The sequence below is a fragment of the Anser anser genome, assembly GCF_964211835.1.
Source record: "Anser anser genome assembly, chromosome: 5".
Taxonomy (NCBI): domain Eukaryota; kingdom Metazoa; phylum Chordata; class Aves; order Anseriformes; family Anatidae; genus Anser; species Anser anser.
In genome coordinates this window covers 15,658,406-15,685,006 of record NC_139725.1, presented here as the reverse complement: position 1 = coordinate 15,685,006, position 26,601 = coordinate 15,658,406, and the positions used below count along the sequence as shown (strand labels likewise).

At 38.3% G+C, this 26,601-nt stretch overlaps 1 protein-coding gene across 17 annotated transcripts in view; it reads right to left on the bottom strand.

Annotated features, from left to right (window-relative positions):
- Positions 1–26,601, bottom strand: part of LRRC4C (leucine rich repeat containing 4C) — a 515,355-nt gene that overhangs the window by 164,359 nt on the left and 324,395 nt on the right. Inside the window, exon 1 of one of the 17 annotated variants that reach the window (XM_083836602.1) lies at positions 13,482–17,867. The exons of the other annotated variants lie outside the window; for them this stretch is intronic. The gene's annotated coding sequence lies outside the window, so the exon portion shown is untranslated. Of the gene's footprint in view, positions 1–13,481; positions 17,868–26,601 lie in introns of those variants that run through there. 17 annotated transcript variants of the gene reach the window in all.

Below are 26,601 nucleotides of genomic sequence, written 5' to 3'. Positions count from 1 at the left end.
ATTCTGGAGACATCTGCTGTATATGTCGATATCTACCTCACAATTGATTCATAATGAATGCAATGTGAATTTGAAACATACAATATTATACTTATTTCTGTAAGGAAACTCCCAAACAATATTAAGAATACGCTTTTTAACAACCTGTACTGGCTAAAAGCCATCCAGCAGTGAACAAAGATATTAGGTGCCAAAGTACACAATAGTGAAGTTGTTTTTCTGCATCCACTGACACAGGCCACGTATCATAAATTCTGCTGAAACAGATACGGAAAGACTCTTTTGACTGGAAACAACACATCAGAAGTTCCTTCCATAGAATACAAATATCAGAGACAGAAATAAAGGATTATGCCATTCAATCCATCTCCCCAAGAACACACACTGTTCTTATGGGTTATTTTTAAAAGTGTTTTGTTCAGATGCAAGTTTACATATTTCTGTTATAGCAAGATATTGGCAGAGAGAAACTAAATCAAAGATTCAGGTTGAAAAGGACAGCTTAATAACACAAAGTTGTAGACACATTTTTCTCTACTCCTTTCAGCAGTGTTTGGCCAAACTCCCATTGATCTCCCAGTTATTATTAGATAAAACATTCATCTGCCTTTTCACCACTCCTATAGCTACAGGCATCATGTTAAATAAGCTGCAATTGAACATGACATTTCATGTCAAGCTCAGCACTGCTAATGCAATTGCGATTGTCTCCAGAACAACCTGTAGCATGACCTCCCCTCTGATGTATGAGCTATATCTCTCTCTTTCTACACTATTCAATATTCCTAGCCCAAACAGGCTACTTGGCTAATATGGAATATCTTTGTTTACTCCATCCCATCTCCAAAGCAGGCTGTTAGTGCTCTTTCCTCAACACTGCTTTCTCTTCCTCTATTTGACAGAAATAGACCCACATCTGAAAAGCCCCACGTAAGAATAAAACTGATAATTTTTCCTGGGTTCAATGAGTTGGTTTTGGTTTTGTTTAATTTCTGAGGAAGAATAAAGAAAATTTATGCCCTTCCCCATGAAAGCTTCAAAAATCAAGAGCACAGTGTTGTCTGGCAATAGCACTGAGGTTTCAGACAGGAGGTGCAGTGCAGGGGAAAACAAGTGGAAGACTTCACTGAATTGCAAGAGCCCTGTGATTTCTGTTTCACAAGAACACACAAATAAAACTCTCTGAAAATGCATTCTGTGACAAAGAAAGATATATTTGTATCGAATTATGATCTTTCTAACCTACAGCACTGCAGATGGTAACAAGGGGAAAGTGCTAAGCACACTGTTGGAGTACAGTCACAGAAGAGCTGCTTTTAGGTTACTAAGTTTACTCAGAGTTCAGCAGCCTTGAATATCAGTGTTCTGGAACATTTTTTTCCCCCTATTTATAGACCTGCAGTAATGATGGAGAAACCCACTAGAGATCATGAAAAATGAGACTGTGACTTTGAAGAGAGAGAGTAGAATCCTATTACTCCTATTTCCAAGAAAGAATTGCAGGAGAGAAAAAAAGGAAGGACAACTTGAAATTTTTACAAACCGTCCACAGAAGGATGAGGTGGACGTCCAGGCAGGTAACATAATAAGTCAGTAATGCTGTTTTTTCATAGTTCTATAAAAGGTGAAAACATCTCTAGGCCCATCAACTTGGCTTGCTGTTACAAGGATAAATCACCTTAATTGTATCTGTAATGGGGACATGGTAATATTCGGGGTGTCTGATTGCCATTTCTTCATATAAGAAACTCTTAGATGGTTCTATTGAAATGAATATAAAAATGTCAATGAATCTCAGTAATTACCATTGTAAATAGTCCTTTGTATGATTTTATGTTATTCTGGGGATAGAAAACCTAGTAAACATACTACACAGACATGAAATACTGCAAATGAATTGCTAGAAATATCTCGTCAATAGAACATACTCTCAGAAACCTACTGAAACTTAATTCTCACTTACAGATAGCAGAAAACAAGTAGCCAGCACCTTCATAGAATCACAGAATATCCCAAGTTGGAAGGGACCCACAACGATTATCAAGTCCAGCTCCTGGGTCCCTTCTATGATACTGCACCTTCAATGATGACTCAGACCTTTATACGTCTACAGACCTTTACACAGTAAATCCACAGAATATTTCCAGGATTTCCACCCTATTTAAATACCATTTGGGGACTAACCTCTGATTTATCCCTACGCTGTCCCTTGGAATAAAAAAGATTTCACCCTGTGCTCTAAGAGTTTCTGAAATTCCATGGAACACCATACAGAAATTAGGTGAATGCATTAATTCCACCAAGGACAAAACCTTACTCTTTTGTAACTGTTTCGGTGTTTTATATTGTCACTATTCACCACTGAGGGCTTTACACAGACAATTGATAGCTACAACAAAATCACAGAATGAATAGGATGTTGTTTATCCCATTGAAGGCTAAAACTCAGCTTGAAGGGATAATGCAAGGAGATTGAAACTTCTTTTTTTTCACCCCTTCTTATCATTTTCAGCAATGTTGGATGAATGAACTTGAAGAAACAGGAAAAGAAATAACTTTTCCTAATTATGACGGCATACTGGAAGCCAAATCTCTGACAGAATGCCTCTCACCAAATGCACCATAAAGAAACCTACAAGGACAAATTTGGCCTTTGATGCAACGGAAAGTAATCATGGATATGACTGATATGGCTTAATGGAGTCTAGTTCTTATCCTGGGGAAAAGGTAAAAATTCTTAGAAGTTTGAATCTGAAATAACACATGAAAGTCATGGTAATCAATGACACACCAAAGCTTACATCACTGCTTACCAAGGAATCAAATGGGAAGCTTGACATTCAGTAACTTTGATTAAGAGGAACTCTGAGCTTTGTGAAAGCAAGGGACACCTTGTCCTCTTATTTGTGTTTTCTGTTTTTACCAGCATCTTTCTTGTTTCTTCAATTTAAGCCAACGTTTATTCCCTAAGAAGCTCACTTCTTTTAAACATTCTGTTTTGCCCTTAGTCACGACAAGCTATTGAATATACTCATTGGATAATTTGGTCCAGCTCAGTAAACCAGAGAATATTCCTGAAGGCCACTGGTTTGAAGTTATTATTTTCCCACTTTCCCCAATTCTTTGTTTATTCTGTGGCTCACAATCTTTTTCTTAAGTTTTTCTGTTTTTAAAAGAACTTATACTTTTATAAAACCCTTTGCCCACGGTCTTTCTATCTTCATTGCTAAATTTACAGACTGTAATCACATGAATTCTAAATTTGGAGCTTTTAATAATGGCCTCAAAGTGCTTTATAGCATTATTTTCTTTACAAGTTAAACAACAAATTGAATTATTTTGAATAGAAGCTTTCTGTATTAAAATGTTTCAGAACTGTTTAAGTAGATGATTACTACATAATTTTAGTAATGCACATAGAAAAAAATAAGTAAAACGTTATGTACAACTTAAGTCATAGCATTTTTATTATTATTATTATTATTACTTTGTATACTAAATAAATAGAAACTATGCTGAGCAGCCTGATGAAGAAAAACAATGTTAAAATCCAGGTATCTATTTAACTGTAGCAAGGAGAGATTATGTTGTACAGGCAGATCTGTTACCCAGTAAAATACAAGTGTTGTTCTTGTTTTTGTTTTTAAGTAAAGCTAAGATGACTAAAAAAGATTTAAAAAAATGTCCTTGAGTTAAGATTGTCCTTGTATATCAGCTTCTTGAAAGAAAAACTTTGAAAATGGCAGGGTGGAAGAGCTTGTTAATAGTCTGTCTGCATTTACTTTACAATGGTAATTCTATCAAGAGACTCTACACAGGTAGGTTTAGACTAGATTTTTTCTCCCCCCTCAACCATATTCTTATACTTAACACTGTATTCAGTCAAAAAGTCAATGCAAATGTAAAGGTGATGCCACCAGAGCACTGATTCCTGCATATTTCCTGGTAAAGGCCAGCAACTGACAAATTCTTTCTAGTACCAAGACAATTGTGGGAAAGGAGAAAATATTAAAGCCTTCTTCTAGCCACCACCTATTATTATTTTCCCTATATGGCAGCTTTTAGCCACTGCCCCAGGACTCTGCCCTCTCTAGCTGAGGGGACACCTACCTCCGAAGGCATAGATTTCTAAGGCGTACACAAAAATACAGAGTCAGATTCTCATCTGACCTAAACTACTATAGTTTCATATAAGTTAATAAGTTTGATACACTTCCACTAAGGGTCATGAATTTATGTTTCTTCAAACTATTTCATGAAATGTTTTCCAAAGAAATATGAAAAAAAAAATCCTAGATAAATCTTAGAAGCAGAATAAGGGTAAAATAGGTGTCAAGACACTACAAACCTGTTTGTTCTTAACTTTCCACAAAAAAAAAAAGGGGGGGGGGATGGGGGGCAAAAAAACAGGAAGAAGAAAAAAGAAGGCAATAAAAATATTCAAAAATATATTTAAAACCAATGTCACCACTGAAAAACATCGTTAGTGTGGGAAATAATGGATTAGATACTTTTTAGTATTATGAAATTAGTTACAGTTCCTGATATACTTTCAGGTATCAGAAGTGAGGAATGTGCATTAACCATGCATAGGGCTTTTTTATATATTGAAAGAGAAATATTACTAAGTCATGTTAGGCAGTAAATAAATAATACAGCAGTGCATAACTGTGCTACATGTAATTTCTATATGTTAGCATGTGAAGAATCTGTTTTTTCAGCCAATGCACTGGAACTTAGCAACAGGAAACCATGATACCTGCCAAAATTGTTAGGCTGCAAAAAGATCTCTTCAGAAATTATTTTTCAGTAGGCTCAACATTACAGCCATCCCCACCCCCAAGAGAGATGGAGAAAATGAGATGTCAGAAATCAACAGAGCCAATATAGATTTGATGCAGCACCTGACAGCAGTTATGTTAATAGCACTTCCTTGTTCTACTGTCCAAAAAAAAAAAACTAAGAAAAAAAACCTCTGTCAAAGTTCCTGATGCAACTGGGACACCATCTCACTACAGTCATCTCATCTTCAGATGAAAACCTGACAAAAAATCGGTGTTAAAGAAAATGGGGAGTTAAGCTTTCCAATTTACCAGGGAGTTCAATTCTCCAGGAATCTATGAACCAAACTTAAGTCAGAGCAAAGATTAGTTTGTTGCAACTTCTTTGAGCCAATTGGACATATGATGTTCTATTAAAATTTCAGAACAGCTGATCACAAGGCATTTAAGGAGGCTTGATCCCAGTTCCCATTCTGTTTCACTGAGCATTAAACATTGTATTTCTATTCTCCTAAAAACATTCTACCCAGATAAGTTTTGTATTTCATCAAAGATATTTTAAGCCAACATCAAAAGATGAACAGACAAAGAAAATAATTCTACTTACTTCAAAGCCTTTCTGCTTAAATGCCATAATTGAACGTCAAATTTGTTGGGGAATTATTTCTGCTTACCTCAAACACTTATATGAGCAATTTTAGCCAGGAAGCAGAAATATATTGCTATGGGGTCAATCAACACACTAATGTCTCCATTATATTAAATATACGAAGTGAACACAGACTCTTTCAGAGAAAATTAACATTCTCCTACTAGATAGCAAGAAAGCTAATACGCATGTTGCCAGCTAAATTAATATACTTTTTTTTTTTTTTCAATTGTGAGTTTTGTTATGTAATTCCTCTGATGGTTAAAAAGGCTGATGTCAATTCATGTTAAGAGAAGGAAAGAGGATGGTCATGAGAAGAGCTGGGTAATTTATATTTATTTTATTTTTCAAGTCAGTATTCATTTGGGAGGAGAGAAGGGGTGAATTCATAAAGAAGTCAGCTGTTAATTGTTATTTGAAACGAAATACATTTGAAAACTATAGGTATTATTTACACTCAGATTTTAAATACTTTTTATTTTGAAATTTTCTATAGAAATTTCTCTATATTTAAGTTCCAAAAAAGATAAGAAACTACCAGAAAACAAAGCACATAAAGCTTAGTCAAGCTGACCATGTGGTTCTTATTTTGCTTTTCACTTTGCCAGGTAGACCAAATCAGAAGTACTGGGTTGCTCTGATCTGCACATTTTTTATTATTATTTTATAAACACTATAGGCACACCAATTTTTCTATTTTAATGAGGAAAGTTGCTTTATCTTTCTGCACTGGGCAGAAATACTGTAGCACCTGGGCAGAGGAATTCTGTTCTTATTTTAGCCTTTTTTGACATTGTGAATATTGAGAATATTTGCTTGCATTTTGTTTATTTAAAATTTATTAGAAAATTAAGTCTGATAATATAGTATGCTTGCACATTTCCTAAGGTTATGGCTAGAAATTGCAGACCCTTTTACTGTCCGAATCTCCCACAAAAACACCGTTGGGTGCACTTGGAATACACAAGAACCCACAGAATGGAAAAGCTATCTTTCACAAGAGCAGATCAAAGGTCAGAAATACTTCAAAGGTGACTTCATTCCCACTAAGTAAGATTTGCCAGGGTCTGGTATCTGTGAGGAAGACAAAGATGAACAATGAAGGAAGCCTGGAAGAGCGTCTATGGAAAGTTGGTCTTTGTTTAAGAAGCATTATTATTCTCCAGGAAAGCAGAAGAATAAACCATAACCACCACACGTAATGTCTAAAATCAGCTTTTCTAGATCTAGATTTAACAAAGGTGACTGTGATAATATCCTGACATTAATACAATATCTCACATTAAAGAGATCCAGCATGCTTTTCACAGTTGATCTATACGGGACTAACTTCCACCACTGAATGAAAATACTATGACAATATCACAACATCATACCACAGAAAGTTGACAAATATCTCACCAACCCTGTAAAGCTTGTTGTGGGGAGGCACTATGTCCTGGTTTCAGCTGGAACAGAGTTAGCACCGCAACAGCTACTAGGAAGAAAGCTGTATTTTGGACTGAGCAGAACGCTGCTGCTAACACACCGCTGTTTCTGAGCAGAGCAGTGCTCACACAGGGCCAAGGACTTCTCAGCTTCTTGCACTGCCCTGCCAGCGAGGAGGCTGGGGGTGCACAAGGAGCTGTGAAAGGACAGAACCAGGACAGCTGGCCCACACTAGCTGAAGGGATGTCCCACACCACGTGGCGTTGTGGTGAACAATGAAACTGAGGGGAGTTGAACAGGAGGGTTTCAGCACATAGAGGTACATAGGGTCCTGACTTCACCTTCACACACTTAAGAGACCCACTGCTGTGCGTTCTTACCATGTTCTTCAACTTCTATTTTTCCAAATACATGCAGGTATTTAGGAGTAATTTTATTAACTTAATGTGAAAACATCACTGAGATAGACATGGCTAGACTGAATGAGTGACATTGAAGAACACTGACAAGAGGAAAGTATACCTTCTGAATAAAGGAACGTGAGGCTTACATGACAAATGTATCTTAGTTTTGAAGTCAGGAATTTTAAAAAAATCTAAACAGATGATCTAAAGAAATTAATTTAAGCCAATTAATATCTAAACTATTTAACCTAACTACCCAGTGTACAGTATCTATCCAAAGGCTGCATGCAGTTTATTACTTGGAGACCCCAAGAACAACTAAGTGAAATAATTCTGCATGATGAACCAATTCCCTACATGGCTGCTGAACCCACGAATGAAACGAAAGGGAAAAATAAAGGCCTCACAATTCTAAGTCACCCCTTTGCACACTTTTCTCAGTTTTGCCTCATCAACTGTCCTATTGTAGTGATTTTTTTTAAAATGTTATTTTGTTGGCTTTGACCAGCCAATAGGATAGTTCATTTAATGCAATTAGAAAAGAAACCAAACACTTCTGTATTTATTCGCTTGAATTAGATTGAAGTGGTTTAATTTTTGTTGTTTTTTTGTTTGTTTGTTTTTCCCTCAACTCAGTATATTTATAAACCAATACTAATCCTGCCCAGAAATGGTCTCTGACAGTTCCCGATGCTTTATTTGGTGAAGGATCAGATGCAAAAGGCCATTGTCTCAGTAGACAATTCAGATTTCATTAGTGAAAAGGACAGGCATGCACGAATATCTGTCCTTACATAAACTCAGTAAACTGCACGAAATTATGCTTTATGTTGGGAGCACTAACTTTCCAAATCCACAGGGACTCGATTACAAAAATACCAGAGATCTTCTGGGTCCCCTTGGAGAGTGTTTTCTGTTTACATTTCATTTTCTCTGTGCCAGAGGCACAAGACAGTTGCAGGGAAAAACAGCAGCTCTGCCATCCCACACGTCTTTGCAATCAGCCTTATCATTGATTTAGCCATAATTTCCTTGTAAACTTCTTCAGAAATCATTTATCCATTTTGGCAAGCATGCCTTAAGTGTAACATATAAAACCTGAATACACAAGAGCATTTTAATTCTAAAACCAATGCAAAAGTTTTCTCCTTACACTACTAATTACGTATGTCAGAAATGCACACAGTTAAGCTACTGCTGAACCGAGCTGACTTGCAAGAAGCTTTGATGACAACACAAACCACAGAAGTGTTTCAGTAAGTTCAATGACACCATCAGAACTGCATGGTGGCAGGGGCTTTATGCTTTCCCTAGGTGTTACACACTTTATTTGCAAACTAGGATAATCTGAGTGCCACGCAGATCTTTGCATTGGACTCACGTGAATATTTAGGTGAAACTGGTCAATAAAGATCTCTTTGCTACCAAAGAGAATAAATATTCACATGAAGCTGGTCAATAAAGATCTCTTTGGTAGCAATTCTGAAAAATTTCATCTGCATCAGACCACAATATTCTCCCTGAGTACTAATGAAATCAGTAACAGGTGCACAAGCTAAATCATTTTGATATAAGAGAAGATTCTGGGTGTATGAATCTTATACTGAAAGGCAGGGCCACATAGAGCTATTTATATTAATTTTAACTAAGTCAGTCACATGAGAAAAAGGAAAACATAAGAAATGCTTCAGAAAAACACTGAGCAAGAAATACAAATATTAGTTTCCCTTTGGATGAAAAAATTAAAAAACAAACAAACAAAAAACAACAGTTAAAAGAGTAAAACCTGTTATTTCTCCTCAGTGTAAACAAATTATACTGAAGCTAAAACAAAATCACTGACCATGCATGCAAATAAGTCTCCCAGGCTGGCCAGTGCTTCAAATGAATCCATTGATAACTTTTATGGAGTCCATCACACTTTTGCATGCACTTCTAAGTTTATATATTGTTATTTTATATTCTTAAAAAAGCTACCATTATTTTCCATATGGTATTTTATTTTGTGTTCTGCATTGCACAAGCTCGTCTTATAAGACTGAATTAATCTGTCACAATATAGTTCTTTTTTCAGTCTGTTTTCCTTTCACTTTAATAAAAAAATTAAAAATCCTCTTTTACGTCATTTATTCTTATCAATATAAGGTGACTTTTTAAAAAATATGCACCTAAAGAAGTAATTAGGTACTCCTTTCCTGTGATTTTGCTATGATAAAATTATCAAATCCTACTGGAAAATTAGAGAACCCAAAAAAACTAAATAGAGGATACTATAAAAGCACATATATACAGACCTTTTAGGAATGTATTTGCAGATAAAAGCTGTATTGACATGACTTTTGGTGATGCTTAACCATTGTAAACTGAGTATTCAGCACCCCAAATTCAGTTTTCTAGAAGCAGCTCGTCTCAGTGCACAACAGAGGAACTCAAAGCCTTTTAGTGGAGTTACTCAACATCTTTCACATGAGAGCAAAATGAGGTCCCAATGCTTAAGACAAAGGACAGTTAAACTTCTCATGGGAGATACAGCCTTTTTTCTGCAGAGACTATTGGATTCCAAATAGTGAGCTGAGCATATAAAAGAGCCAGCAACTCCAGAATTACATAAATATTGTGCCATCTTTTGAAGCACTGAAATCCAGTGTGTAATCTACCTTCAGCAGATGTTGTCTCATCTTCAAATTGTTTCCATCAGAGAATTGTTGTGGGTGGATGGGCTCTATAGATATGCAAATACCCCTTTGAGTGTGTGAGTATATAAAAGTGAGTGTATACACACATTTTATTATAAAAATTTATACACACACAGACAAATAAAGGTTTCCTCAGTTCCTAGTTCCAAAGTTTTAGTTTCTGTACCTCTAAACTGGTAACACCTGCTTTGAAAGAAGTTCTTCAGCTTGGTTATTTGTGGAATATTTGAAATATGTCATGTGAGGTGACAAATAACCTTCATTGTTAACCTTCATCAATAGCTCAATTAATTGTAATTGCTTATTTAACTTCATGACTTCTTAATAGGACACATTCTGGTTTTGGTTTTGCTTTTTTGTTTTGTGTAAGAAAGCACTGGAATAAGCAGGCATGGTTACCCATGGGTGTTTATTCTTGTGATCTTTTCTTTTACCTCTTAGTTTAGGTTTCTCAGTAATTATGACAGACATTTTTAGTTAAACATACAGGCTGACTTAGAAACCCAGTTTACTTAGAAAATATTAAGCAAGAGAACCTGTAGGCATCAGAATGTCCTGAAATCAACGTCTTAACATATATGTATGTGTCACCGTATCGTAACTAAAATAAAGATCCATGCTTTTTCACCTCTACTTCAAGGACGCATTAAATTGCTCTCCAAGTAACATGAATCGTAGTGCATGTGCACACAAATACATGCACATTCTTTTGCAGTCCTGGAGATGTCTGAATGTCTCACACCTACAGTTCTGTCAGTATCCTGTATCACATCACCCAGGATAGATATATAAAGCTAGTAAGAAGACTAAAGAAAAAAAAAAGACATTAGGAGCATTGCCTGAGGCAGTGCATTTACTAACTCAAGCTTTTTGATTATTCATTGAACTGGTTCACCTTTCATGATTGATTTGGTCAGATAACTACCTATGGCAAATATTATTTGAAAAAGTAGGAAAAATATTTGTGCTTTTCTGGAGATGAATAGTCAAAACACCTACTGTGCTGCCTATCAACAGACACGTAAACACAGCTATATTTGCAAGCAGTCAGCTTCTATCCACCCCCAGGTCACAGTCTACACATACAGTTTGCACACTTGCTGCAAACAAGATCTGAGCTATGTCCCTGGAGGACAGTAACTGTCTGTTCTCCACCTGAGTGAAGGAGCCTGTCCCCACCAACCACATGAAATTGAAAGCCTAAAATTGTGTGGGTTTTTTTGTTTGTTTTTGCAGAGATGCTATTTTTTTGGTAGCTGTTCTGTAGGTATTTCTAAAGCTGTCCAGAGAAAGTAAATTCTGTCCTTACTTCCAGTATTTTTCCTTCTCTTCTTTCATACTGATAATTGCTTTTTTCATCTCTCAGCCACTCAAGACCATAGTATCTCCATTTCATCTTTGTTCTCCTGCCCTAATCTCACATATTTTACAGGCTCCAGCTACTTGTTCCACTGCAACAGCTTTAAACTTTATCCTATTTTCTCTTCCTTGCACTTCAATCTACAGTATTCCATTTGAATAATATATCATTATACATTAAACTAACGCCCCTGTTACTCAGGCACATTTACATTACTTATCCTTTCTGAAAATCTGTACAGGTGGTATTTTTCATTAGTTCCAGAACTGAATCTGATCTATGGCTATATCTTCTATTTTTGCAGTACTTGCTTGATACAGTATCTAAATAATAGATTATTGCTTCTGCTAGGTAAGGTGTTGGTTCAACAATTTTCCTTAATTGTAATGATTCTGATGGAGTGCCATGTTCTTGGTTGAAGAGCCAGACAGGTGGGGGGGGAGGGGGGACTCATAAAAAACAAAGTGATACATTAAAAGGGGCTCCACTAGTGTCAGATGCTCTTAATTGGCTTAGATTATACACTTAATGTATACGTTTAGATCCCCCCAAAATTACAATGTGTTAAACTATGCATACGTTTGAAGTGCAACACAAGTCCCGATGTGGAAACACTTTTTACTTTCACAGATGACAAATTAAACAGTTGTTTTTTTAATGCGGAGAATAGGCAAATGGGAAGCACATAAATTAGGTGACTATTTTTCATGATGAAAACCATGTCTCTGTGGCAGTGAGATACACCATTACCTGGGTACTTCACAAGGGCACTAATCACTCTGTACACATCTGCTGTCAGTAAAGGATGTAAGACATTCTTCCTATTTATTTCACTTCATGTATTCATCAAAAATCCACAGACTGTAACATCCACTCTTTTGCTAATAAGATTCAGACCCTGCTGATAGGAGTTGACATTTCCTTTTCCACAACTAATTTCTATACTGGTAAGTAAGCGAAAGAAAGATAGTTCTGAAATTTCTAACCCTCAACCCCACGTTCCTTCTGGAAAAGGTGCCATCTGAACAACATGGATTACTCTTGTATTCAGTTCAAGTGCTGATGATCTTAACTTTTTTTATATAACTGCAAAAATATAATATAGGATATGCTACGGAAACAACATGTGATGTGATCAGTAATACACTTTTAATGCTGGATATTTAAAGTGATTTCACATTTATAGTTGTCAATGCTAATGTCATTCTCTGAGGAGAAAACAAACACTGGCACTAAGCCATGGGTTGTTTCTTCATTTGCTTTTTTTTCCTCTCTTACTTTTCATTTTAGATGCACAACAGGTGCTTGTGGGAAAACCACTATACTAACCTAATCGTACTCACCATGATAAAATGCTAAGAGGCAACGCAGGGAGGAGAATGACAAAATTCATTCGCATAGTTTGCACTGCAGTTTTTATTTAGTTCATGAAGAAAGGCCTGTGAGGCTTACAAAACTGTCAAAAACTGTAAGCATAAAGGACTGTTTGGTATTTCTTAGAGTACTAAGTAAAGGTCCTTTGGATTCTGAGCTAAAGCCAAACTAACAAAGTCAGTCTTCACAGCCTTGAGAGTTATCTTTGGAGGGGAAGAGTGGTGTGAGTAAACCACACTAACTTAAAAAGAGTTTCAGTCACTTCATTAAAAGAAATAACTCATTTGGCTAATGCTGAATGGACTGCCCAAATCCTATTTCCAGACTGCATTCAACTGCAGCCACACAAGACTCCTGTTGTAAATTCTAAGATAAATATACACACAAAAACATAATATATTTTGCCATTTGGCAGAAATTCCCAAGCACTTACAAAAAGCTCTTGGTTACCACTAACTCCTTCGAGATTTATACACCTGACATGTAAAAGTACTATGTCCATATAATATACGCATGAAATAGTTCAGTGTTCTCTGCTACCTTGGTTGATGCTAGTATCTTGTTTCAATATATACTCAGAAGAGTTTTCTAGAATGTTTGTGGTTTGCTCATTAAATTACATAAATACTTTCTAAATCAGATTAATGTGCGTACTACCCAGATCAGATAGCTTCCTTGATTCACTAAAAATAACTATTCATTAAAGCAGAAAGAGTAAAACAACTCCAGAAGGAACGACTGAGGAAAAACCTTTGCCAAAAACAAACAAAAACTGTTAAGGGTGTTTACCTTGGACGCAGAAGGCTGTATTACAGCACCCAGGGTGCTGTGAAGCCCAGGCGGCAGCAGCTCCCTGTCAGCCCAGCCCCAGGCAGCAGCAGCACCCTGGTCAGCCAGCACCCATCCTGTGTCCCCAGTGGGAGCAGGGTGGGCCAGGATCAGGGCTGCAGGTTCAGCTGGGAGCCCAGACTGGGAGACAAGCCCATGTTGATAAGGCAGGGCCAGCGAGAGTAGCCGGGTCAAACACAGCCCATAGCCAGGCAGAGAGGCCCAGCTGCGCGGCAGCAGTTGCTACAGCCCAGGTGGGGCCTAGCACAAGGGCCTGGGCCCAAAGCAGCTGCCATGGGATGGGGCAGGCCCTGCCCAGGCCTCACCACAGTGCTGCTGGGGAACCTCACCCCAAGGCCACTGCGTAAGGGAGCAGCTCTCGGCTGCACTGGCACTGGGCCCCCCAGAATAAAACACCCAGTGGGGTAAGCACCTGGGGCCAAGCACTAGATACCTTCCAGCCTGTGCACGTATTGTGCTATTTAGCCTACTCTGGGATAGAGTTTTCCTTTCTCTACATGCTCCACTCGCTCCTCACACAAATATTTTTAAAAACCCTGAAGAGAAAACTCAAACTTTCAAAAAGTGCTTTGGGATATTATGCTATTCAAGGTAAAGTAAATACATCAAGAGAGAACACTGCCTTCCACCCTGATCCCTGGGTGGAAGGGATAACTAGTAACTAGTCATCAGGGATAACGGCCAATCTACCACTGAAGACCAGAATACCTTTATCCATCAATAAAAGATCTTCAGACACACACATTATCTTTGCACCTGGTAATAACAAAATATATGAATCAATATACAGGTGGGGATGCAGAAGGCAATCCTAGGAGTTGATCTGCAGCCCTTGAGTCCAACTTACAAATAACATTTTATTATTTTCTCTTCAGAATATTTAAAGCCATGAAGATGGAAAATTTATTCCTAATGGGGAAAATCAGATCCTGAAAATGAGTTTTAACTTCAGTTCACGTAAGGAATTAATAGAGAGAGGAGAGAAAAAAAAAAGGTACAAATCCCTCATCAGTTCCACTTGATCAGAGAAAAAGCCCTTCTATGCATTCACACACATAACTTTTTCTTCTTTCCTGCCCCAAACTCCCCAAGATAAGTTTTCCAGACTTGTTGTTAGAAACATGGTGGCTTTAATTTGTCACACAGTCTTTTTTTATATATGAAGTTATCTTAGGAACATGCTGTTTACCCTAGCAAAATGTTATAACTGAAAGGAAGTCTTTCCTCTGCAGTAGGTGTTAAATAACCATGTAACTGCATTTCCTCACATGCTGAAATTTTCACATTGAAAACTACTAACTTATGAAAATAACCAAATATATGCACAATTAAAAAGAAAATAATACTTTTTTTTTTTAATTATTTCTCCCAGCATTAGACTTATGGATTTCAACATACTGCTGTAGTCCTGACAGTTCTCACTTTCAAAAGAGTAATTGAAGAACCCTTTTAGGAAATTAAATAAGGTCTCATGGTCCTGAATTTTTACCCTCACACAGACTGTTAGATTCACCTTCCTCCTTTTCAGTTTGATGCTGTCAACATAGATACCAGCTAGACAGTCATGGATTTTGTCACAATTATAAAATGATGGTCTGTCTATACATAATTCTCTTCTCTTGCATGTGCAAAATCATGAGCTGCCTTACTGTGTGTACTGTTAAGTAGCTTACCCGAGTCTGTCATAGTGGCAAAAAGAATACTAAGCAAAAAGATAACACAAAATTAAATTGAATAAGTGGACATAGCCGGGAAAAGCTTTTCATGTACAATTAAATGAGTCACCCCAACTACAACACCAATGAGATGAGGCAGCCATGAGCTGGAAAATATGAACACCCTTCCAGCCAGTGTTACTGTTGGTCTCCTGGGTGGCTCCCAAGAACATCAGGTGCTCTGCTCCTAAACAGTGGCCAACATCTATTCCCAAATCTTTGGGGTTAGCTATAGCCAGGGTTGGGTGAGGCTGGCAGTCTGATCTGCCCACAGTGATGCTGTGCTACACCTTTCCAACAGTTTCAGTTATTGTTCTCTCAGTTGTTGTCCATAGCTATGGTCACGGTTCATTACCCTCAGGTCTTGTTTGCATTGCCTTACCATACTTAGCCTGTTTGTCTTAGCTCCTGACCAAGGCACAGATGCATTGCATGTCACTTGGCATATTAGATTTACAGTAATAAAATTTGTAGTAATAAAGAATGAAGTTTTCAAACAGTAATCATTTGATATTTTAGTACAAGCTGCTTTCTTTCACTTTGCCATATAGGCTATTGGTATTTGTTTCCATTTTTACTCCAACACAAGAAAAGTTATTTTTCATCAATTTTGTGCAAGCTAGATTTCATGTTTGTTGTAGTAAAAGAGCCCAGTAGCACTTTTGGACATGATCCATAAGTCCTTGAAGGCTGCTTCCAAGGCAGAAACCAGAGTAATCTAGTAACTATGACTCAGAGCAACCTGCACACTCAATACAACTTCCAGACCACCAGAGGACAGTTCTTTATAGATATAACACTTTAAATAATTTCAAGTTATTATGGTCAAGTGAGTTTAAATACTGACTGGGCTTACTACTGTCAGAAACATGGAACAAATTCTTCCACATCCCCAGTGAGAGGTAAACCAAAATGCTAAGCTATACAGAATGTAACCTGGACACAAAGGAAAGAATGACAATTTTCTGGTAAGAGGTTAATCTGGAAATTCACTAGGCAGCAGGTCACAACACAGCACGAAACCTACAAAACTATTTTTTATTCAGATTTGGCATCAGATGCTGAGCTATAGGCTCAACTTGAAAGTTACTCTGCATATTCTATTGCTTCTTCATACTATATAGCACACCAGCTTTCTTAAATGATGCCCAAACTTCTAACATATGCATTAACATTTTGCACTTAGTGAGGACATTAACACTTACCACATTTTAACATTCATTTTGTTTGGAAAATGTTTGATTGCATTATTATTCCAGCTGTCTCCTTTCCTTGTACATATCCCCAGAGTATTATTACACAAAGGCAGATGAAGTAAAATGAAGTGACACAGAACTGGCTGTTAGCTCTCTACTAGCAACATATTTCATTGCTCCACTGATACAGAAGTTAAGTGCCCTTTGGTGCAGCTGTCAGGTAGATCTAAAGCCCGTGTTAAAATATCTAATGTGTCTTTGGAGATAAGCACTTAGGGAGGCAGAAAGCTTGTTACCAAGTGGAAACATCTTTTAGAGACATTTCTGTATACAATATGCTTTTCAACTAAGCAATCAAACTCTACTTCACAAAACTTTCTTCTGTTTCAAATACATTTCAAAAGCCTAGTCTAGATCCGTCCTTCATTCTGGCAACTCATTTTGAAAGAATTTTTATTGTTACCAAAATATTTTGTTGAGGGCTCTTTTTCCACTTTGTTCATCTGAAGCAACTTTTTGCACTAACTGAAAACCTATTTTTTTTTCCACCTGAGATTTGTAGAATTTTCTTTTTGGATGTAAGAGACAATGAAAAGTTGATGATTAAAAACAAAATCTGCAAAAAGCAAGCATACACGCATTATCTAATCTCCTTATTTATCAAAAAAAAAAAAAATTCACAACATGGACTATAAACCAAGAAGGTAAGTAGTTCTGTAGATTAGAATCTAGAGCTGTAAGTCCCAAAATGTCCCACATCATTTTACAACTCATGTTCTAATCTTAACATTATCATTTGTCTTCTGCCAATATTGCCTAAAGGAACATTCCAGTTACTAAAAATAAATATAATAAACAAAAGTGTAATAAACTGAGAAAATTGCACCCTTGAACTTTGGAATTTTATACCCTACAACCATGTAGTCAACAATGTCAGCTAATACATGGTGTAATATGCTTTGATCAGCTTACAGTACCTGCACTCTAAAACAGTGCAAGCATGATACCATTCTGATGAGCAAAACAATATTTGGGTGATGAAATAGCAAATAAATGATTTTGCTTTGTTTGTCTGAACCGCTTTCAGATGCGTAGTTTCTCTTAGTTATTGAATTTATTCATTCGAGTGAAGGTCAATATCTTCACTGCATAGCCTTTAGCTTCCAACAAAACCTCTTCCTGATTGTGTCATTGAGCACTTTTAGATTGTGTCACTTAGGTATTGGCTGTATTGGAAGTGCTTCAGAAGAATTTTAAGACAAAATATTTGACAGAGAAAAAGGAGGAACAAGATTCCTTGTCCTGCTCCTCCCTCTAAAAACATTTTAAAAGTCAAAACATACTGAACTAACATATCATGTAGTCTGAAGAACATCACTATTTCCACCCTTTCAACTATACATCGTGACCTAGAATTTAGTGGTATCACAATCTTTAAGCTATCCTTCTAAACCTTCTGTTATGTTCAATGCTATCTCCAGTACACCAAATTAGAAAGCATCTTCAACAATAACCTCACTCACAAGAGTCTTATTCTTTTGTAAAGATAACTCTTCAAAAAACTCATATACATGAGTTCTAGACAGGTTTGAAAGGTACTGGTCCGAACAAGTCGAGACAGCAGCAGCATGCCAGCCAGAATAATTATCGCACAACTGAGGAATTTTATGCTTTTCTGTCATTTTAGGAAGATATACATCTTTAACACATATGTTAACACAGATACCATAAATACTATATCATAAATATACCTAACAGATATATTTTAAGTTAAAGACTGCTTTTCTACTACCAGAAAATTTGTAGCTGACAATCACTGTGATAGTCAAGGACTACAACAGCCATTACCAAGAACAATGCCCTGTATTCTTCAACAATATGCTGTATTGTTTATTAGAAACCCTGTACCAGGAACAAAGAGGTTTTGACTAAGCTGACAGTAATATACCACTCTTCCAATATAAAGTCCTGCCTACAAAAGTCCCAAACCGATCCTGCGTGGGCTTCCAACTGGCACCAGCTCTTCAAGTACTGTTCCAGTATGGGTTCCCACAGAATGGACCACAGGGTCCATCCATCATGAGCTGCAGCTCCTGTGGGGACTCTCCCTGGGCTACAGCCTCCTCCAGGCCACATCCGCCTGCTCCACTATGGTCTCCTCCACGGGCTGCAGCATGGAGATCTGCTCTGCTGTGGTACTCATGGGCCACACGGAAACTTCTGCTCTGCTGCCTGGAGCACCTCCTGCCCTCCTTCTGCACTGATCTTGGAGTCTGCAGGTCTGTTGCTCACTCCTTGCTCACCCAGCTGTGGTGGTACAGCATTTCTTTCCCTTTCTTAAATCTGCTCTCACAGAGGCACAAACAACATCACTTACTGGCTTGGCTCTGGCCAGCGGCAGGTCCCTTTTGGAGCTGGCCAAAACTGGCTCTTATGGGACAGCTTCTGGATTCTCTCACAGAGGCTACCCTTGCAGCTCCCCACTACCAAAACTTTGCCGTGTAAACCCAATACACAGACTCTACACGTAGAACAGGATCAACACAAAAGATAGACCAAAAGCATGACACAGCAAGCAATGATCTGTCTTTACTCCATATTTAACCCTTTCTCCAGTACCTGCAGTTTGTCTCCCACTGGTGATCCAGTGGTCACAAAAACTACATGAAAGTTCTCCACAAAACATGTCACTATTTTTAGTGGAAAGGATATATTGAAAGACAAGTCAGCTATGAACTTTGATTTGCAGTCCACTTTCCAAAGGTAGAATCTGAGTTCTGCTTTGTTTTCAACCAAATTCTAAGCTTGCTAACAGAGCCCCACTTAATTTTTCTGCTACTTAAAAAATAAATAAATAAATAAATAAAATAAAATAAAATAAAATAATAATTAAAAAAAAACACTTGATAGGCCTCTCCCACTCCTTTTTTTGGTGACATACAATGCAAGAGAAGATTGCATTTAAATGTAACGAATAGATTCATAATATTCTAAGGAGGCCCCAGAAAGATGCTTGTGTTTTAAACTCTGTGCTTTGCTGGTCTACATACAACCTTTGGGTCACAGAGCATAATGAGCTAGACTGAACTAGCAACCAACATTCCTATGATGTAGGTCAGACAAGGACTAAAAGCCCAGGGCTGAACTTAAATGGAGATCCAGGTCCAATGGGCAGGGATTTAGGGGGTGGATGCCCCAGGTGAGGACCATTAGGGCTATTAGTGTACTGAAGACCCCGATATGGATATTCTTAGCTACCTGCACATTTGGGAAGACTACTTGTGTTTATTTAAACTGTAATCATTTACCTGCTTCCCAGTGTACCTCATTGGAGTTAGTCACGATAGACCTTCTGATTTGGAGGTAACCTAATAATCAGCAGTAATTCCACAGATGTTTTGCCATTGAAAGATAGATACTCCAGACTAGGCTACCTGACTGGGAGATCTCCCTGGAGTTTCTTGAAACAGCAGTGAAGATATAAATACTCTTGTACTTATCTATACCACTCACAGAAGAACACAATCAAGGCAACATTCAATTAAATCCAAAAGTTGTTTTTTTTTTAAGCAATTTTGTATTTTTTTATTAAAAAGCACCTTTAATCTATAGCCACAGCTGTGCAAAGATAGCACAGAAAACAGGAGCTTAGTAGAATTCAGATAAGCATTAAACTTAATAGGCTTAATGCGAACATGTGAAATAGGATAATTTTTGAGAGATATAAATCCTTAAGCTATAAAGCATACACCAACCAGGAAATGACAAAAGCTAAAAAGTCCATTCCATTGTGATCTGCTTTTTGGAATAGACATCAGAGATCAGCATGGTATCTTGATCAAAGGTTTGATCCAGTGTGAATTCTTGTATTTTTTTACTTTTGTTTTGCCTTTACTTACATATAAGCCATCAAGACAACTTCTGACCTAAAAATATATGTATAGATCTTTGATTTTCATCGTTAGCCAGAAATTAGTTCATCTTATTTATCTACCTACTTCCCTGCATCTCTGTATATTAAAATATTTTATAGAAAACAGAGAGTGCGTAAAAGTTTTTGATTTCTAAGCTCATGCAGGAAGTGTAACAGGACACAGACAGTTCTGTGCATACACAAAACATGATGGCAATTAAAGATGAAGTCTGAGCCTTGGAAATAAGAATTCTTGGTTTCTAGTTGAAGCAGAGCCATTACATAAGCGGGATAAATCTCCTTTACTAGTTCTAATTGCTTATCCCAGGATTTCTCTAAACATTTTGTGAACCTAATCAAGCTTCACAGCACTCTCTCTGAAATAAATTTAAAAAATATATAATTTTAAAAAAAAAGACATTTTTAGCCTCACTTGGTAGATGGATAAACTGAAGCACTGTAAAGTGAAGATGCTTGTGAAAGACAACTAGTCGGATATGTTTCACAGTCATGATTTATCTTGGACTTAGGATACCCTGGATCCAAGTTTCTGCTCAGCATAGGTACCTAAGCCAAATACTAAAAAATCAGTAATAGTTCCCATCATGCGTGCCAGGTACTAGTGAGCACAGTGAGCACTTCTATTGTTTCTGCAACATAATAAGTATTGTTTGCATTATGTCAGAACAGAAACAATTTATGCTTAAACCTGAAATGCACAAGTGAGGTATTTTCTCCTGTGTACCATCTGTGAAGTCCCACATAGTAAGCAAATACTCAGAGTATGTCTAAGAAATACCCACAGAATTAAGGTCAAAAGAAAATGCAATTATATTCACTTGTTTCATGCTAAAGTTTGTCCAGAAGAGGAGCTTTGTCTCTTTACTAATCTTTACTTAGCATGCAGGAGTTTTGCGTCGGTGCCTCTTCTTCCTCCTGTCTTCAGAGAAACCAAAGAGCCCTCTTTATTGTAAAATGAACAACTTATTCCCAGTATATTCTGTTTTCATACTGGTGGGCTCTTATAGTTCCTCTCTCTCACTGTCATCATAACTATGGTTACTCTCCAGGTAGTGCTTATACAGAAACCCTTAAGTTTAGATGCATAACTTGGTTGCTGTTCCAAGGCTCAGTGCTTTCTTTTTGGGGTTCTAGAGTTCAGCCTATGTCTTATTTCCTCATTCATGCAACAGTGTTAATAATACTTTTCTAGTTCACAGTATAATGGATACTTTAAGGATTGTGAGGGATACAGATAGCAGAAAAAATAGGGCAGACAACTAAGTCAGGATTTGATTAGGATTCAACAAAGCACATGTAGACTCATAGTGATCAACTTTCAACTATTATCTTACTCTCCCCCTTTCTGCCAATGAAAATGAAAGGCTTATCCTTTTTCAACAAGAGGGTCAAGATCAGGGAATTATGAAGTGCTCAAGCTTAAGAAGCTACCACATGCCTGGATGTGGCTACAAAGTGCCATAAAAAAGTCTTGATCCTTGGTTGACCTCAACATCAGCTTGCATGGTTAGCCTTTTAATCAGCTCCTTGACTCATTTCATAATCCAGACCCTTGCAAAAATACCACTCATCCTTTCCTGGCATGACTCCTATAAACTGTTGAAATAGATAGTTCTGAAGAACTTGCACTGGATTTTATTTATCTTTCCATACTTGGAGTTAAGCTTTCTCAAAGCTGGCCTCATAACTATAAGAAAAAAAATCTATGTTTTTGCAGCACCTTTGCACAAAGGGCCCCTTAATGGCCTGCCAGCCTCCACACTGACAGTCTTATTTGCATAAGTAAAGAAGCAGGAGGTGAAAGCACACAAATGGGTGAATATTAATTAATGTTTGAAGGGCTGGGGAAAAAAAGCAATTTGAAAATTTTCAACCCCATTTTTCAAACAACCTTGCCTTATTTACATTACCATTTAATGTTAGCAGACAGAATGTACTAAATGCATAAGGAGCTACAAGCTTTACATTAACTATTTCTTGAAAGGTATGCACAGAGGGACATACAGCTAAGACTACTTCAGTTCAGCTCCTCCAGACACTGGCAGAGGGGAAAAGTCATTACTTACATGGTAGAAAACTGTTATAACTGCAAAACTATGTTATTTGATATTACTGGTAGCTGGAGATTCCAACACAAACTCACCAAGAAATAGAACTGTAATTCTATTACTGAAAATCTGATTTGATTCTTGATTAGATAGCACAAATGTAGCTAAAAATAGTAAAGGCTAAGATGTCAGTGTAAAGTCTTAGACTCCATGGTTTCTGAAGTGCAAACATGTACAGTATCCTATCTTTACGACAAACAATTACCATTACCATGAAGGCTCTTTCTCACTCCCAGATTAAGCACAGCAGCTGTAATGTTGAATGTACTCCATACATTATCTCAGAATACAGCTACTTCAGGATCAGGTGCATCCAAACATTACCTCTACTTTAGTTCTGAAACCTGGAATATGTACTCTTGAACACAGATACCATGTTATTGTATTTATTATGCTAAGAAGGTGGTGGCATTTTCTCCACCAAGTCAGTACATGTGCTGAATGACTACATTAATTATGTCCATATACAGCATCTACTGTGCACTAGCATCTACTGTGTATGCACTAGATGTTGGCACACAAATATTCTGCTGATATTACTACATTCTGGTACAGATTTATTATAAGCCTTCATCAAATACCCGCTTATACTTCAGTATGAAAAGGGCAGCTAGCTTTTGCATGATTTGAAGATGTTGGCAATATAATAAGTACGATGAAAGAACAGCCTTGAAATGAGAAGATACTTTTCATTATTTTCACTATTTTCATTTCTTTTGGGGTAGGGAGAATGTTGCCTAAAATGTATTACTGGATTAAAAAATAAAAATAAAAAAAATATGCCACTGATAAGCAATTGGATGCTATTTTATTCAGTCACATTAACAACTCACTGGATCCTTTCACACATAGATAAGTCTTAAATTCTATTAATTTTGCTGTGAATTCATTCACAGTATGCCTGGTAATGACTCTGAAAAGTTGGGGAAAATACATTAACACCTGTAGAAACAGTTGCAGATCAGTTTTTAATTGTACTTTTTTGAATATGAACAAAAATGAATCATAGAATCATAGAATAGAATCATAGAATATCCCACGTTGGAAGGGACCCATAAGGATCACACCAAGTCCAACTCCTGGCACCGCACAGGTCTACCCAAAAGTTTAGACCATGTGACTAAGCGCACAGTCCAATCGCTTCTTAAATTCAGACAGGCTTGGTGCAGTGACTACTTCCCTGGGGAGCCTGTTCCAGTGTGCGACCACCCTCTCAGTGAAGAACCTCTTCCTGATGTCCAGCCTAAACTTCCCCTGCCTCAGCTTAACACTGTTCCCGCAGGTCCTATCGCTGGTGATTAAGGAGAATAGGTCACCTGCCTCTCCACTCCCCCTCGTGAGGAAGTTGTAGACTGCGATGAGGTCCCCCCTCAGCCTCCTCTTCTCCAGGCCGAACAGGCCCAGTGACCTCAGCCGCTCCTCATCTGTCTTCCCCTCTAGGCCCTTCACCATCTTCGTCGCCCTCCTCTGGACACTCTCCAACATTTTAATGTCCTTTTTGCACTGTGGTGCCCAGAACTGCACACAGTACTCGAGGTGAGGCCGCACCAGCGCAGAGTAGAGCGGGACAATCACTTCCCTCGACCGACTAGCAATGCCGTGCTTGATGCACCCCAGGATACGGTTGGCCCTCCTGGCTGCCAGGGCACACTGCTGGCTCACATTCAACTTGCTGTCAACCACAACCCCCAGATCCCTCTCTGCGGGGCTGCTCTCCAGCATCTCGTCGCCCAGTCTGTACGTATAGCCAGGGTTGCCCCGTCCCAGGTGCAGGACCCGGCACTTGCTTTTGTTGAACTTCATGTGGTTGGTGATCGCCCAGCTCTCCAATCTGTCCAGATCTCTCTGCAAGGCCTTTCCACCATCATCCGAGTCCACAACTCCTCCAAGTTTGGTGTCGTCGGCAAATTTGCTCAAAACACCTTCTAGTCCTACATCCAAATCATTTATAAAAACATTGAGGAGGACTGGCCCTAAAATGGAGTCTTGAGGGACCCCACTAGTGACCATCCGCCAGCCAGATGTGTCCCCATTTACCACAACCCTTTGAGCCCTGCCCGTCAGCCAATTGCTCACCCATTGTATGATGGTTTTGTTTAGCTGTATGCTGGACATATTGTCCAGTAGGATCCTATGGGAAACCGTGTCAAAAGCTTTGCTGAAGTCCAAAAAGATCACATCAGCTGGTTTCCCTTGATTGACTAGATGGGTGATCTTATAAAAGGAAATCAAATTTGTTAGGCAGGACCTACCCCTCATGAACCCATGTTGGCTGGGACCAATGACTGCATTGTCCCCCAGGTGTGCTTCAATAACTTCAAGGATCATCCTCTCCATAATTTTACCAGGCACTGACATGAGACTGACAGGCCTGTAATTGCTAGGGTCTTCTTTCTTACCCTTCTTGAAAATTGGCACAACATTTGCCAGCTTCCAGTCCACTGGTACCTCTCCAGATTCCCAAGATCGTTGAAAATTAATTGAGAGAGGTCCAGCAATGTTGTCAGCCAGATCTTTAAGCACCCTGGGATTAATCCCATCCAGACCCATGGACTTGTATGGATCCAGGTGGAGCAGCAAATCCTGCACACGTTCAGGGTCGGTTGGGAGTTTGTCATTCCCACCGTCATGGTCCTCCAGCTCAGGGCACCCTGGGTCCCGAAGCCCATCATCAGTGTTGAAGACAGAGGTGAAGAATGCATTAAACGTCTCTGCTTTGCCTATATCATTGTCTGTGAGGAGACCCTCCCCATCTAGTAGCGGACCTATGTTTTCTTTGGTTCTCCTTTTTCTGTTCACATATCTAAAAAAATCTTTTTTATTGTCTCCCACAGACATGGCCAGCTTCAACTCTAGCTGGGCTTTGGCCACACGAATTTTCTCCCTACAAACACGAACAGCATCCCTGTATTCCTTCCTCGTCACCTGACCCTCCTTCAGCAGCTGTACACTTTCTTTTTTCACCTAAGCTCCAGTAGAAGATCCCTGGTCAGCCAGGCCGGCCTTCTGCCCCGCCTGCCTGACTTCTGATATTTTGGAATTGCCTGATCTTGTGCTTTTAGGAGGCAGTGCTTAAAGATTGACCAGCACTGATGGACACCAATGCCTTCAAAAGCAGTTTCCCAGGGGACCTTGCTGACTAGTTCCCTGAGCAGCCTGAAGTCTGCTTTCCCCATATCCAGGGCTGAAGTTTTGGTGACAGTTTTCCTTCTGTCACCATAAATTCTAAACTCAACCACTTCATGGTCACTATGACCGAGACAGCTGCCAATTGCCATGTCTCCCACAAGACCCTCTGTTCTCCAGCAACAGATCTAGGAGGGCACCTTTCCTAGTTGGCTCCCTTAGCACCTGCACCAAGAAGTTATCATCTAGGTGCTTTATGAACCTCCTGGACTTGCTCGTGTCAGCCATGTGGTGATCCCAGTTGACATCTGGCAAATTGAAATCTCCCATAAGGACACGGGGAGTTGATCTCTGATGCTTTCTGTTAATTAGCATACACTTAGCATCTTTCCTGTAGACAGATCTCAAAGTGTTATATAGGAATCAGTTCATAAACAGAAGAAAGGCAGCCACAGCTAGGACAGAACACAAAAGATCTTCAAGTAATCACAGAAATTTCACTGCACAGAGCTGCCATTGCCTTTAATAGAGAAAGGATAATGTCTTAAAAAAAAAAAAAAAAAAGGAAAGAAGAAGGAAAAGAGAGGCTACAAAATATTTTCATGCAGAAGCTAGGCAGACCTTTAACCTCAGGGAAATTAATAGAAATTTTAGTAGGCACAGTAACCATTTAAGAAATTAATATTCTATCCATATGTCATGATTCCTTCTCTTGACAAAAAATTGCTGGACAAAAGATTTTAGAAAAGCCTTCCTATTTAACTTTCTTCCTTTCCATTTCATTATAAACATCAACTTTCCCACTAGACTAAAAGATGTGACCTCCCTTAAAATGAATAGGGAAATGTTTCACTTTGCAAGAATGTATAGAGAAATAAAAATTGTATGTATATATGTGTGTGTGTGCATTCATACCTGGTGTACACGCAGGGACACTAACACTTTAAAAATAGAGTTGCAAACAGGAATTTTGACAGTTCT